Here is a 17,202-nt window from a genome sequence, read left to right on the forward strand (position 1 = left end):
TCTAAGTATTTTGGAAAGATTTGGACAGGGTAACAGTATGTTATGGAAGGAAAGGAATTGAGCAAAACCAATCTAGAAGATCAGTTACCCAAGAAGTGTGTGATTCCCAATCACAACAACTTCAAATGTTCAACCAAAACACACCAATGTTTAAGAGAACCTGGGACGATTTTGTCAGGATCGGCCTAGGGTTTATGTGTTGAGACGATCTGGTCAGGATCGTCCTAGCTTTCAGTGTGCTGGGACGATCTTATTGAAGATCGTCCTAGCTTCTGTCCCAAAATTTTTTCAAGTGTAAACACTTTCCAAGTGTTTGAATTGACCAAACCAATCCTTACGGATTAATTAGCCATAACAAACACTTCACCACACACAATCACTTGTCAGAACGATCTTGAGAGGATCGTCCTACAAGCCACAAAGTACTAGAATGAGAAATGAAGAGTTCAAAGGCTGAGACAATCTTGCTGAGATTGTCCTAGCCAAGATCGTCCTAGGGTCATCATCTTCATCAGGAAAACAGTTTTACACTTAAACTCCATTAACGACTTCAAAAAGCTTCAATAACTTTCAAATTACTAGGAGTTAGAACTTGAAATCACTTGCAAACTGTTTGTTTTCACCTTAGCTACACACCGATGAACGAAATTCAACACAAAACACAACAATTTCAAATCCCAAAAATCACGCCAAAATCCAAAAATTCAAACTCGAGATTTAGATCGAATTAGAACTTGAAACTTGACAGGATTATGTTATCAACTATCACGAATCTATTGGTGAACAAATAATTGTGATTTTATATGATTTGATAGGTGAAAAATTGAAGACCAGTGAATGAAAATGATGAACAAAAAAAATATAACAAATTTTTTTTTTTATTTCTCTATGAATTTGTGACTGAATTCAGTTATGGATCAAATCAAAATGATGTTTTGCTCTGATACCACATGTGATAACACGATTTCTATCACCGAATTCACGTCATCAATGGCAATTCAAGACAATTCAAGACAATTCAAGACAATTCAAGACCAAGTGTGCCCGTTCACACCTTTCCAACATCCTATCAAGACTCTCAAGACAATTCTCAAATGAACTACCAAAAACCGAAAAATTATCCATGAAAACTTCCATGGAAGTTTCAATCATGTCTTGAAAAATAGCAATCATACATCGTTGAAAAGTACCGGGTGAATTGCAAAGACCAAAGGGCATCCTCTTATAGGCATAAGTGCCATAGGGACAAGTATACGTGGTATTTTCTTGGTCGTTAGGGTCAATGGGTATTTGGAAGTACCCGGAAAACCTATCCAAAAAGCAAAAATACTCGTTACCGGCGAGCCATTCAAGCATTTGATCGATGAAAGGCAATGGGAAATGGTCTTTGCGGGTTTCATCATTTAATTTCCGATAATCAATACATACTCTCCACCCCGTGACAGTTCTAGTGGGAATAAATTCATTCTTTTTATTTAAGAGTACGGTCATCCTATCCTTTTTCGGTACACAATGTACACAATGACCTCTTTTTTAACAACATCTTTCATATTAGGATTTAATCTACATTGTCTTTGCACAACCGGTTTAGCATTATCAACAAAATGTATGGTGTGCTTGCAAAATTCCGGACTTATACCCGGAATATCGAAAATTTTCCATGCAAAGGCTCTTTTATGAGCCTTAAGGACGGTCATAAGTCTAGACTTTTCATCCTCCAACAATGAGGATGAAATGACAATGGGTAAGAAAGATGTACCTTTAAGATAAGCACAATCGAGATGATCCGGCAAGGGTTTGAGTTCCAAGTCGGTGGGAGGACTCTCGATAGATGTGAGCACCCAAGTGCTTTCACTACTTGTGATTTCTTCAAATGTCTCATCCTCCGGTGGAGTTTCATCAACACTCAATGCCATGATTTCTTGCACCATCTCTTCAACTATCACTTTCTCTTCTTCACTACATTCTAGCAATGCTCGTCCATCTTCCATGTCCAAGATATCTATGAGCTCTTTCTCCAAAGCATCTTCTTCTTTTTCTTCAATAACATTAATCCTGAAACAAAATTCATCAGACGAGTAAGGATGCTTAAGAGCTCTATCAACATTAAAAACTACCCGGTCTTCTCCGACACCTAAGGAAATCTCCTTCGCCTTAACCCGGATGATAGCATCCGTGGTAATAAGGAAGGGTCGGCCAAGAATTAGAGGCACATTAACATCCGCCTCTATCTCAAGAATAACAAAATCTACCGGGAATATCATAAGACCCACCTTGATTTGTAAATTTTCCGCTATCCCCATGGGATATTGGAATGATCGGTCTGCGAGCATAATGCTCATGCGGGTAGGGGTCAATTCTCCTAAAGACAACTTTTTGTAAACAGAGTAAGGCATTAAATTAATGCTGGCCCCAAGATCGACCAATGCCTTATACAATATAGCACCGAAAGAACAAGAAATAAGAAAACTCCCTGGGTCTTCCAACTTAGGGGGAATAGCGTTCTTTATGATGGCGGAACACTCGACACTCATGACTGCCGTCTTCGTCTCTTCCAGCTTCTGCTTATCCGAAATGAGTTCATTGAGAAACTTTGCATAATTAGGCATACCTGCAAGAAGATCAACTAAAGGAATAGTAATGTTAACATTTTGAATCAATTCAACAAATTTCATGAAATTCTCCTTGATCTTCGCCTTCCTCAATCGTTGAGGTAAAGGTATCTTCGGTTGATATGGCTTAATCGGTGGTTTCTCAACAGTAGGTTTCTCAACAGTCTTTGATGGAACGATCGGTGTCTTCACGGCTGGGTTCGGCTCCATCTCAATCTCATCGTCAACAGTTTCATCAGCTTCAACCTGCACAAGAGGAATAGAGTCATCAGGTAAAGGATTAGCAGAATTATGAGTATTATCAGCTCTTTTTTTTTATCGGGTTCATTTTCTCATTTCAAGCATTAGGATGGTTGTACTTCGATCCCGATCCTTGGTTATTCTGCTGAGGTTTAGGATTTTGCTGAGTGTTGCTCGGTAGAGTACCGGGCTGCCTATTTGAATTTCCTAAACTTTCCAGCTTCGTTTCCAAATCCTTGAAGGTAGTTGGAGTGCTCTTAGTATTCTGCTCCAACTTATTAGTCAAACCATCCAAACGAGTAGTGACCGCATCCAATGCCGAATGCATTTTCTTAGATTCCTCAGCCACTTCCTCTTTTGTTGCCCTCTGAGCACCAATGAAGTCCTTCACAATATCTCTCAATTCAGCAGTCGCATTTTGTTGACTGTTAAACCTGCTGAACCTGTTGCCACCATACCCAGAAATGTTAGAATTAAAAGAAGATGAGGGATAAGAAGTACCTGAATTCCGGTTTTGATAACCGGCGTTTTGACTGAAGTTTCCCTGCGGTTGATTCTGAACATAGTTAACATCATGAGCTGGCTGGTCCGGGCAATCTTCCATGTAATGCAACTGTCCAGAAATGTCACATCCATCTGCCATTACCTTAGCACCTCTTTCAAGACTTCTGAACCTATTATCTTGGTTGTCAAATCTCTTATTCATTTGCTTTAAGAGTGCTTTGACCTCAACAACTAGTCTTGACTCTTCACTACTTTCTACCTTAGCAAGAGTTTTACTCACACATCGCTTACTTGGAGTTTCCTCACGGGTCAAGAATTCCTTGGCCATATCATCAAGGATCTTGTAACCTTCACATGGAGTAACATTGTTCAAACTACCTCCAAAGACACCTGCAAGTTCCCTTTTAGTTTTCCTAAGCAAACCATTATCGAAGATCTCAACCACTGCTTCAGTATTCAAATTATGCCCTGGACAGTTTCTGAGCATTTCCTTGTATCTTTTCCAAGCATCAATCACATCTTCACCTGCATCCTGAGTGAATGCCTTGATCTTGTTCTCCAGTTGTCTTTGAGTTCTTACAGAATAGAACTCATCAATAAAACCTTGACGAAGTTCAGCCCATGTAGAATACAGATCATCCGATTGTTCTTTGAGTCAAGCTTTTGCATCTCCACAAAGAGTAAGTGGAAAAAGTTCAAGCTTCAATGGATCGTCCCGTCCTTCACCATACTGATACAACCTGCATATCTTTTCAAATCTCTCAGGATGGCCATATGGATCACAGTTTGTAACTCCATTGAACTTTTCTTCTTCAATACTCTTCAAATGATTCCCCTTAAGAGAGAAATCTACCCCGATAGTTGGAGGGCGAACAACAGTGCCCCGGTTGGCCTGTATGGTTCTTCTTCGATCACCGTAAAGACAAATGTTTGGATCAACTGGTTGGTTATCACCTATTCTTCCTACTTGAACCGGTTGATTGACTCGAGGGATTACTGTTGAACGGTTCAGTTCAGGTGTCTTGATATTCTCTTCGAATTTTGGTTCTAAATCTTCATATGTTTTGAACAAACCACTTGCTTCAGTAATTTTGGAATTTGGTTGACCATGTAAGGTACCCTATTGCTGCGTGGATCGTAATAAGATGTGATTTCTTATGTCAAGAGTGGGAATCCTCTTGAGATAACTAGATTGTTATTGCCTTCTGTCGATTAATGAGCAATTAATCAACCTAAGGAGATGCACAAGGCTTGTGGTTCGTGTAGGAGATCACACGAAGGAACAATTAACCTTAATTCGTGTATAATCAAAATGATTCACTAAGATCTAAAAAAATTAACCTAATTCCATAGATTAGGTCTTGTATTTATACTAATAGGTATTGGGTTCGTGTGGGCTTCGGCCTTAATTACGTATTAGGCCCATAATTAACAATAACCAATACACTTTGTGCTGACGTCAGCACGAGGGTAATCCCATGTGCTGATGACGTCAGCACGAGGGACGTGCCTTTGGTCCTTTGTTTGACTCGTACATAACATCCAATCATCGTTTAAGTATTCTACGACACTTATAAACCTTGATTCTATGTTCTTGTACGTGCAAAACAATATATAACACACAAACACAATACAAAACATAAACAGATATAATATTGAAGTTCAAATGTAATCATTAAATATCAACACAAGTTCTTATTTAAATGATTACAAATATAGTTCCTAAAACGTAAACAATAATAAAATCTATGTTGCGATTGTCACAACGAATCTGCATCTACAGACTCCCCCTTGACGATTGCAACTAGATCTCTTTAAAGTCTTCGAACTTGAACTTTTAAGCTATCTGATATGTCTATTTATATGCATATTCCCATATCGTTTCTAAGTCGTTTTAAGCTTAATTATGTGCAAATTACATGTATATTCGATGCTTTGATGGTATTGTTAGTGGTTGTAGGCTTAGAACAGGTGAAATGGTTAGAAACAGCTTTCGGATGATTAGAAGATGCACTAGGATGGTTCATGGAAGCATACGAGTAAAAGCGGAATAGAAACTACAAGTTTTGGCTGAAAACAGAGCAGGTGCGTCACACCTGGTAGAGTGGTGCGAAGCATTTTCTTCTCAGAAAGTTGGAAGATGTTAGAAAGCAGGGAGGTGCGGCGCACCAACCTTGTGCTGCATCGCATATCGGGTAGAATAATTTTTGGAAACAAGGCCAGGTGCGCCGCACCTGAGGCTTGGTGCGTCTAACCTATAGGTCGGTTTGTGAAGACTTTTTGTAAACTCTATAAATACAAGACCATAACCCTCCCATTCGAGATACAATCACCTCTAGTCGATTTTAGGGTTCTTTGGAGCTATTCTCAACAGCTTTTTCGTCCATCAAGGTCTAAGGGTTGTTCGTGAGCTTCAAGGCATTCGGTTGTCGATTTTCTTAGCGTTTACTTGTTTTCTACACATTGGTACAATATGTTCTTCTATATTTTCACTCTTTGTGCTTTGTTTATAATTATGAGTAGCTACATAATTCGTCATCCACTAAGATGAAGTGATACATTGAATAATGGTTGCATAATCTTTTGAATTCAAGTTGATTTGATTTAACGTTGTGTCGTAATCTTAGCTTATTAATTCTTTGTTATTTAATTCTTGATTGCGGATAGTTTTTGCATGATCTCAGTGGTAACTTAGGTTGTGTAGAAGTTATTTTGATTGCTTGGTTAGAAACAATTATTTCTATGACGGGTACGGTAGAAATTAATTAATAGTTAATAAGGGTTAACGGGTTAATGGTTGGGTACAATCAATAGATAGAATTCTTATCTAAATAACCAAAACAATTAGTTGATTAGGAAAGTTATGAAAGGCGTCTTGGGGTACCGGTCTTAGTAATGGAACTAGTTAATTAAGGGAATTGAATAAAGTAACGAATTTGACGAGTATAGGGTGAGTCTTTGTTTGGTTCTCGGTTATAAATCAACATATTTGAATTGGTTCTTCAAATATATGCAACCTAAATAATGTGTATCATGGAGTCGAAGTGGATGATCTTCTCATCCTATTTGATTTAAAACAATTTTCTTTTCGATAAATTCTTAGGAATTTCTAACTCTTCAATCAACTTACTTTTAATATAAAAAACCAAGATGACGTGGTGTCTTTAAAAACCAAACTCTTTTTAATTACTTAAAACTCGCTAGCTCTTTGTAGTCAGGGCTGCCGGTATACCACTAGTAAGTCCTCAATCTAATCTGGGAAAGACGAAGAGACGAGGAAAGAAACCTTCTAAAACCGTTAACCTTTCACCTAGCAAAATAGATTCCTTAAACATAAACGTTGAAGCCGAAAGTTCCACACCACCGGAAAATAAACAACCAACTCCACCGAAAACTTCACCTAAAAATTCACCAAATTCAACACCGAACTCCACTCCACCCTCTACACCTCCTACTACACCTAGAAACATGGCCGAAGACATGGTTCATCCGTTTGATAGGACTATAGGGGAGAGTACTCGAGTCATTGCACCTAATAGGGGCTCGGTATGTCCTCCAACCACCGCTCCGAATTTCAATGTCAAAGGTAATCACTTGTCTCAGGTTGAAGAAAATCAGTTTGACGGGGTTGTTAAGTGGGATCCATATGATCATGTGGAGAAGTTTGAAAAGGTTTGTCGATTGTTCAAGTATGGGGAGACTCAAATGCCACATGTTAAGCTTGAATTGTTTCCGTTGTCTCTAATGTAACACCCCGACTACGGCGGAAACACGAGATGCCACAGAACGACATGGTACAAAAGATTAAATGGAAAATATCATAATTAAAGCCTTAAAATCATCCCAATCAAAAAGGTTACATAGTTCAAATTAAATTGTCGATAAACCATTACATAATCCAAATCCAAATTTAAAGGATAATTGTTTGCATTACAAGCCATCAAGCAAGAAACAAATGCATCATCCAGAGGCGATCCATTAGCTAACTTATGGCTCTAAACCTGAAAAGCATGAAGAAGGAAAAACTGTCAACTACGAGAGTTGAGTGAGTTCATAGGTTTTTAACTAACAACATAAAGTATATATGTCTATCATAACCAAAAATTTGAGAGTCACCTGTTAGAAATTCAAAATAGTGCTTAGTTGTATTTCATTATCTTTGTTAATTTGTATATGTAATATAAGGTTGAGAGGGAGCTTATGTATTTTACTTAGATTATAAATACCCCTCAAGCCTTAACCTTTTGTAACCTTTTAGTCACATATTGAAAAATATATTTCCAAGCTTTCCACACATATACGTCTGTCTCTCTCAATACCCACACTAACACACACACATCCACTATTGTTACTCACCTCACTTCCGCATCCGAACACGAACGATTTCCATTATATTACATGTGGTATCAGAGCAAAACAACAATCAGTTGACGATCCAGAACAGATTCAATACAGATTCATTGAATTTTGTTCAAATTCTTCTTCTACGTGTTCAAAGAACCTTTTACCGCCATATCTGTTCTTCAACAATTTACATTCAATTTCTGTTCAATTTTCAAGTTTCTGTTCACTAATACTTTCCAAATCATATTTCAAAACATTTTGTTAAGTTTTAGAATCAAATTCAAAGTTTTGAGTAAAAATCAAAATTTTCGAAAATTTGATCAAGATTTGATTTTCACAATTAAGTTGATTTGAGATATGGAATTGTTTTTAGGATTGTGCGCGATCATTTTCTGAGCATTTTGATGTTTGAATCACATCCTAGTTCTCAAAACTGAGTGAGAATTGATCAATTTTGTATTAAAAACCGTTTGTTTTATCTGTTCTGTTTATATGTGCAGGTATCTCAAAATGATCTCTGTTGCAGGAACTAAAACGATCTCTTTTAGATCGTTCTAGTTTTTGGACCATTTTGAAGTTAAAACGATCTAATTTAGATCGTTCTAGCTTGTATAATTCTGTGTGAATTGTGTGGTGTGTGGATCGTGATTCTGAAGATTGGTTTTGCTCTAAAACTTCCAAATCATTGTGTTACTCTGCCCAAATTTTCAAAGTTTTCATACTTAGAAAATTTTCACTCAAAATTGTTAAAACGATCTAAATTTAGATCGTTCTAACTTTTCTTTACAATTCATTAAAACGATTTCTTTTAGAACATTTCATTTTTTTTCTCTTTCTTCTTTCGTCTTTCTTCTTCATCTCTTAGAAATTTTTTTAAGATTCTGAAACGATCTAATTTAGATCGTTCCAGTTTCCTTTTTGAATACTTAAAACGATCAAAATTTCTAGTTTCATTTTCTAAAACAAGTTTTTTTTAATTGTAATTCAATCATTTCAAATGACAACAATCAACATCAATTCAGACATTTCATCAAGAGAGGTACAAGTTTTTACTCAAACTGACTACTTGTCTCTTCAAACAACTGCTGATACATTGACAATGCAAAATCTTACTTTGAAGACAAATTTGAACAAAGCTAAACAAGAGTTTGATAAACTTAACGAAGCTTTTTCTCAACTCTCAATAGCTCATGATGCCCTCAAAGTTAACTATGACTCTTTGAAAGAAATGCATTTGTCAAGTAACAATTCTCAAGTTGTTTCACCCAATGCACATCTAACCAATAAATGTCAAGACCTTGAAAAGACTGTCCATTCACTCAAGCAAACCATTGAGACCTTACAGCTTGAGAAAACCAATGAATGGATAAGAGCAAATGCAAGACAAGCAGATGTTGAGTTTCTCACAAACAAAATGAAAGATATGAGACCAAATTGTGAAAAACATGAAAGACAGATTTCTGACTTAAACAGTTCTTGTTTTCTCAAAGGAGTTGAAATTGAAACTCTTCAAAAACAAGTTGAGGATTTGAAAGCAAACATTTTGTTCTACCAAGAGAAAATTTACAAAATAGAACAAAATCCTTTCTTAGATTTCACTGCTTATTATAATAAATCAAAGATTGATAAATCAGAACTTCTTTTTGGTTTAGGTTGTGAGAATCCAGCGCATTTAGAGAAAATTCAAAAAGAAGATCTTGGTGCTTTATATGATGAAAAATTTCTTCGTCTTGGCATGATTCAAGAATTGATTAGACCATCTGAGGATGATTTTGAGTCAGATGATGTTGAAAGACCAAAACCAACTCAAATAAACATTGATTATGTTGCTCTTAATGATTCTTACAAGAAAACTCATAACATATCAATTTATGAGTTAGAAGAAATAGACAACATTTCAGTGATACAAAATGAGTCTCAACAAGAGTCTTCCAAATCAATTTCTCACAGAGCTTATATTCCAACTACCATATTGGAAAAAGAAATTGAAAACCTAAAACAAAAAGTTGAGTCTCAACAAAAGGTTATTGAACATCTGAAAACTCAAGATTATTCCCCAAAGGTAACTGAGACCACCCCTACCCATATGATGATTAATCATAATTCTGATGATTGCTCCACTCCATCCAATGGGAGTGAGAATTCTACACAAGTACTGCAGGATGATAGCATCTCTTCTAAAGAAATTCAAGAAATGTCCACAACAATGTTATCATCATTTTCCAAGATTGAAGAAAAAATTCAAGCTTTGAAGACTAAACGTCTTGCTTCTGTCAAAAAGGTACTTTCTTTTGAAACCCCTGTGATCACACCTAATGACAAAAGTAAAGTGACTTTAGAGCATAAAATTGAGATTCCTGAAAATTTTAAGGTTAAAGCAAAAGCATTGATTGAAAAGATGACTACCAAAACTGGTTCTCAACCAAAAAGTCAATCAAAAATTAAAAAAGGAGTTAAACAACTTTCTTTCAAAAAGCCTAAAGTTGAATCAAAGAAGGAATCTAAATCTAAGATTGCTTCAACTTCATTTTACTCACCCAAAAGTCAGCTTGCACCAACTATCAAAGAAAAAGACACCATTAAGGTTCATGTTTCATCTGTTTCTAGAACCTCTGCTCTTAAAACTATCTCTAAAAATAGTCCAATATCCAAGATGTCAAAAACTAGTCAAGTTTTCCTCACAAAAGAAACATCTAAGGGTATAACTATTTATAGGGATCAGTACGGATGGTTCATTGTCAAAACTCCAAAGAAACAGAATCCCAAATCTTCAAACAATACCATGATCAATTTTTCTAACCCAAAAGGACCCATTCAAAAGTGGGTACCAAAAACAACATAATTGTTTTTGTAGGTAATAAAGGTCTGTGCTACGTATTTCCACTTTGGAAGATATTCAACACATGATCCTGGAATGAGTTTCTGATCAAAGAAACTATCTCAAATAAGTGCTAATTACCAATATACTAACTTACCTCTGCATGTTGTGTAAAAATCCTCTATCTCTCTAATTTCATTCATTATCTGTCAAACATTGATGCTATGCTTACGTGCAATATGTTTTATATCATGCAATGTTTGAGGGGGAGAGAAAGGATAATTCATGAAGCAAAGGGGAGTTTGTGTATTTGCACTATTTGATTAGAAACTCATTGTTATTTTAGAAAAACAAAATATAAAAATAGAAAATTTTAAAAATTCATAAAAATATTTTTGTTTGTTTTGTTTTGTTTGTTTATTCTAGTCTTTAGAAATCTGATAAATGAAAAGGCCCAAAAACAAGTCAAGCCCAATATCAATCAAGTCCATAACCGACCCAGCCTGACCCGACCCATTTTTTTTCTTTCTTTCTTTCTTCTTAAGGAGGGAAAAAAATTTTTTTTTTCTTTTCTTATCTGTTCACTTATACCAGTAAAATCACTAACTCTCTCACTAAAAATCTTCATAAAAACTTTTTGTTGCTGATCATCAAAAGAAGTTAAGGGTCTTGTTCCAAATCGTTGTGTGATCATTTATTTCTATAACATCATCAACTTTCAATCACATCCACAGGTACTATCTCGGTTTGAATGTAGATTTCATTGTTTTTATTTTTCTTGAATTTCTCGATTCTGTTAATACTTCTGTGTTAACTGTGTGAATTAGAAGCATGTTCAGGATAGGTGTAAATGATTATTACATGTTTAAATGCTTTGTTTGATGTTTTTGAAAATTCAAAAACCCTTCCCCCCTTGTTCTTGAAAATAAAGTTGATCAGAGTATGTTTAAATGGATTGATGGGTTTCTGTTCAGATATGTTGTGTAATGATATTGTTAGTTTGGCTAGGGATGAATGTTATGCCATGCTCAAGTTGCAGTTTGATCCATTGAATGTGAATATTGATGTATGTTTGGTTAACTGAAAAGTGTTTGGCAAAAATATTCTATTTTAGAGTTGTTTTGATTCTAAAACGATCTAAATTTAGATCGTTTTGATTTCTAAACGACTTGAAGTAAAATAAGTTTACCATTCACCTTTTATGTTCTTTTCATGTTATTTCTTTAATAAAACCCTTGAGACTGAGACTAAAACGATCTAATTTGGATCGTTCTTGGGTCTGTATGCTGTGTGGTTTGTTAATGAGTTTGGAAATTAGATTGATGGGTAACTGAATTCTTATGAATTTGGTTCGCTCAAATCTGATACTTTTTAAATGTAAGGAGAAATCATGAATTTGATCTCACTTTATATTTTTAAGTGTTGGAAAATCTTGAAAAGAGAAGTGAAGTGTTTCTCAAAATTTTTCCAAAACGATCTAATTTAGATCGTTTCATTTTTCCTTCACTTCAAAAGTTTTTAACAAAACCAAAAACGATCTCTTTTAGTCGTTTTACCTTTTCTTTCCCATACTTAACATTTTTTTTTCTCTCTCACATGAGAAACTTAAAACGATCTAAAAATAGATCGTTTTACTTTCTTTTTCCATACTTAAAACTTTTTCTCAAATAAAGGTTTAAAACGATCTCTTTCAGATCGTTTTTACTTCAGTTTTCCATACTTCATTATTCTTTCTTTAAATTTTTCAAAACGATCTAAATTTAGATCGTTTCATTTCTTTTTAACTAAGTTTTACTCAGAACGATCTAAATTTGGATCGTTCAGAATTTTATACTTAGAAATTTTTTTCTTTCTTTCAAAATTTTATTTTTACTTTTATTCTTGTGTGGTGTGACAAACTGTTTTGTATGATCATATAATTGTCATATATTTTGGAATATGAGGAATCGAACGCCTTTGTGTACTTCCTTATTATTCTCAAATATATCATACTTATATGATTATATATTATTTTCAAAGTTATATACATATCAAAGTATATAAGAGCACAAAAAATTGATCGCCTTTGTGAACTTCTTTATAAACTTATATATGGAAAATATGTATTTAACTGTTCTGTGTTTATTTTCTCATAACAAATGATTTATAAAGGATACACTGAGTTGATCGCCTTTGTGAACCTCCTTGTATCTTATATAAATTGTCTGTGTGAACCTTGTTCTTTTTGCTATTCAAATATTATTTTTCTAGTGTGTGTTAAAAGTTTTATGTCTTAAAACAGAAAATTATAAAAATAATGGATCATCAAGAGGAGGTTAGACATGATGAAGAGATTGCCATTAATGAATCAATAGAAGAAATTCGTACAGCCGGAAATTTTATCAATATGAGAAATAATCGATATCTGAATGATCCTTTCAATTCCCCCGGCTTTCCAATAATTTCAGCAATCTTCCACAATCATCCTCTTACTCATGCTCTAACAGTAGATGTTGATTTGGCTGAATCATATTTATTTGACATGTGGAGATCCATTATCTTTGTGCAACCACATGATCCATCTTCATCAAGGACTAAATCAAAAGTCAAATCTCCAGAACTTCGTAGAAAAGGCTATTTTCAATTTGAACTTCAATCTGGAGATAATACATATGACTTCGAGTTCAATTTAGATGATTTCAGAAGATATTTAAGGCTACCAGAAGCAAACTCAAATGGGAAAAATGATTATGATGAATTTGAATCAAATGATGTGATGTTTGCTGCCTTGATATCACTTGGTTATGATGGTCCTCTGACAAAAACAACTGATTTTAAGCTGAAGAAGTTACCAAGAATTTGGTACTATGTGTTTTCTGTTCTCAGCAACTGTTTACATCCATATACAAGAGGAATGGATAACTTGACCCAGACAATGTTGTACATATTCTATGGGTTTGTTTTCAATCAGCACTACGACATTGCTCAACTTCTTTGGGATCAGCTGATAGTAGCAGTAAATGGAAAAATATCTGCTCCCAAGAAGTATATTCCTTTCATAAGATTTCTCTCAGCAATTGTCCGAAGTATAATCAGGAACAAGAAGCACATTCCAAGACATCTTGAGATAGGGAAAGTTGTTACTCATCCATTCAAGTTTGTTAGAGACTCTGGTATCCCTAACTATTCTTATTTGATTCCATCATTTTTACTTGATATGGTTTCTGATGCTGATGATGCCAAAAAGGCATTTCTGGACTGGATTAGGACAACAATGGGACCGGAAAGCCTCCCGGTTCCTACCCAAGTTGTACATAGGTCACCAAGTGAGGGGTCTAAGAGGAAAAGAAAAGAGAGTGAGGGTGAATCCAGTTCAGGTAGGCCAAAGAGTAAGAAACAAAGAGGTGAAATGTTTGTGATAAAGTTGAGTAAGAAAGTACATCAACAAAAGAAGAAGGGAAGTTCAAAGAAAAAGAAGCTGAAAAGAAAAACACCAGTTGAACCTTCTTCTCCAACATCTTCTGAGGATACAATCTCTGAGTCTGGGACTCCAAGACCAATTCAATCTCCACCTCCTAAAAACTCAAATATCAGGAGATCACCATCACCAAGAACACCTTCACCACAAAGACATTCTTCACCAATTCAAACATCTCCACTTCCAGAAATTCTAACACCAGAACCCCCAACAATGCCTCAATCACAACAAATTCCAACTCAAATTCCTTCATCAACAATTTCTACACCTGTTTTCCTATCACCTCCACTGACATACTTTCAAGGACGCAGGAAGTCCATTCCTGTTAATATCAAAAAGAAAACATTCAAAAGATCTCGCTTTGAGTATGATCGTTTCTCCCGAGCTGAAAAAGAAGATATGGCTGATTCTGATATTGATTCATCTGATAATGAAGCCAATCAATTTGCTGATGATGTAATGGACATCCCGGAGGAACAAGGTGGAAATGAGGGAGGAGTTGAAAATGTTAGAGAGGATGAGAGGTCCGGGCTAGGTATAAGGCATAAAAAAAACGTTGGCCTTCCATTAGTTCAAACAACATATACTCGCCGGGTTCGACCTAGGATAGAAGACAAGAGCTCCCAACTCTTGCACGGTCAAACCTCGACTAGCCATTCGGAAGTCTCTCTACAGACTGACGTCTCATTTCTGCATGGGCAAAATCCACGTACTCCATCCCAGTCTCCTTCAGAGTCTGTGGATGTTGAAGATAAAGAGACATCTGCCCCTCTCTTGACTTTCGATTCTGCACGTCTGTCTAGTACCCCTAGGACACTTACACCGATTGTTATACCATCTGCACATCTAGGTGATGCTGCCGGAACAAACATAGAGAGCTCGGCTTTAGTGCCCTCTCAAGGATTGTTTGGAAGTCCTTCCATTGCTAACGTTATGCCAGCTTTGAACGAAGGCACCCGTGTAGCTGAATTGGCTCAGCGACAGTTTGAACTCTCTCGAGCTCGAGCAGTTGCTGCGGCTATTCGTGCTTTGGGTTTAACGGTTGATCTAAGTGACACCGGTGTTATGTTTGTCCACTTTCCTAAGGATTCTGGTTGTGAAGCCGAATCATCAACTGTTGCTCAAACTCTTGAACCAACAGGAAATCCTGTGACAGTCATGATGTCGTCAGGTCACTCAGTAGAACCACTTGGAACTACTGATGTGTCAGCTTTCATTACTCCTGATACTTCAATTTCTGAATCTCCAGTTGTTGTAACATTATCTCCACTTGTTCGTACTCTTGTGACTCATCTGGTTGAAGGGATTGAACAAGAACAAGAAAGCGTTTTACGTGCTTCCCGATATACTATTACAGGAAAACTTCCAATGACTCAAACCAGTTCTTCAGCACGTAGATTGCTTACTGGTGGTGCACTTAGAATTGGCTCATCTGTTGTTACTCCAATCTCTACACCTACTACTCATATTTCAACTGTTCCAACTGTTGTTCCTTTGTCATCTCAACCAATCATATCAACACCTCCGATTACTCAATCATCTCCAATTTCATCATCAACCCCCCCAGAAATTCCAACTTCATCAACTCAACAATCATTTCCTGATCCTGATTCTCCTGATTCTTCTTCAAGTTCTTCATCTTCATCAGACTCTGATCTCAGTGATACTTATTTGAATGACTATACTGCTAATAGGCTTCATGAAAGTGGTTTATCCACTGATACTCTCATAATGGCAGTACTTCGTAGATTAAGATCTGAAGAGCCTAATCTGAATCCACCAAAGCAAGCCATCTGTCAATCAATTCTTTCTTATCAACATTTCTTGGATACTGATAATGCTCATAAGGCTGAAACTGAAGCAATTCAAAAGAGATTAACTGAACTTGAACAACAATGTCGACCGGCCACTATCTTAAGGAGTCGGGATGATCAAAATCCGGATGATCAACCCGAGGGGGAGAATAATGCTCAAAATAGTGGAGAAGGTCATAATACAACACAAGAAGCAAGTGTTCAAGAAGTAACAGAAGGAAATCAAGATCAAAGTCAAAGTGTGGATATTCCTTCATCATCTCAAGCTCATCAAGTTCATAATTCTGATTCAGATGATCTGCCTGCACTTGTTAAATATATCTCTCACTACTACTCAACTACATCAAGTTCTGATCAATCTAGTGATCTTGATCCGTTTCAACCAGGGAAGAGGACTGATGATGACAGTGATTCTGATTCGGATGATTCTAATGATGCTCCACCAAGACCTGCTATGTCTCAAGAACAATTTGAGAAAGATATCTTTGAAGAGATTGTCTATGATCTAAGAGATACAAATAATCTTGACACTCCAAGAGAGCTTAGCATGGGCATTAGACATCCAAGAATCACTTGAGACAAAATCTAGCAAATCAATGAGGGATATTTTTATGAGAATTATGCTCAAATGCTAGATCTGAATGTCAGACCTGAAGAATTAGTATGCAGGGCAAGATACATTGAAGAAAGAGCCTTCCCGATTTACTGCTCATCTGAGGAAAGACTCAACATGACCTTGAATAGGTTGAGAGCATTCTTTCTTTTCAGACATCAAAATCAAAGGGATGTATATTTAGAAATGATGAATGGTGAAAGCACAGTAAGAAGTGAAGAGTGGTATAATCAGTTCCAGAGTCCAATCACAAGAGTGTTGACATTGATTGCTCCTATCAAGTATCAGAATCAAAGACTTGTCCGATTTAGAGTTCAAAGAGCTGATGGTCACATTTACGCTATTCATGAAGAATCTTTCCAATACTTACCAATCTTTGACATCCCCTTTCTCTACAACCAGTATGCTCATTTGATCACAAAGACTCCAGATCAACTCCTTGCTTATGAAGCTCTAAAGAGTCACATTCAGGCTTTAATCAGATATTATGAGTTCAATGATTTCCAGATTGGTCTAGAAAGGAGAAGAAGAAGAATTAATCTCACGAGACCAATTCAGAGAGCAGGAGGTTATGAGTTGGATTCTTATCAGATTGGAGATCCAATAGAAGAATTGGATGGGTTTGTTTTCATTAACAGCTTCAGAGGAAAAATCTTTGTCCGTGCATCTGATTTTTCCAAGTATTCAGATGGTACTCTAAAATATTGTTTATTCTTCCTCAGAGCCATTCATGATAATCCTGATCCCAGTGAAAATGAACACATCCAGATTCAAAGAGAAAGACACATAAGAAGGATTCA

The sequence above is a fragment of the Erigeron canadensis genome, chromosome 7 (assembly GCF_010389155.1).
Source record: "Erigeron canadensis isolate Cc75 chromosome 7, C_canadensis_v1, whole genome shotgun sequence".
Lineage (NCBI taxonomy): Eukaryota > Viridiplantae > Streptophyta > Magnoliopsida > Asterales > Asteraceae > Erigeron > Erigeron canadensis.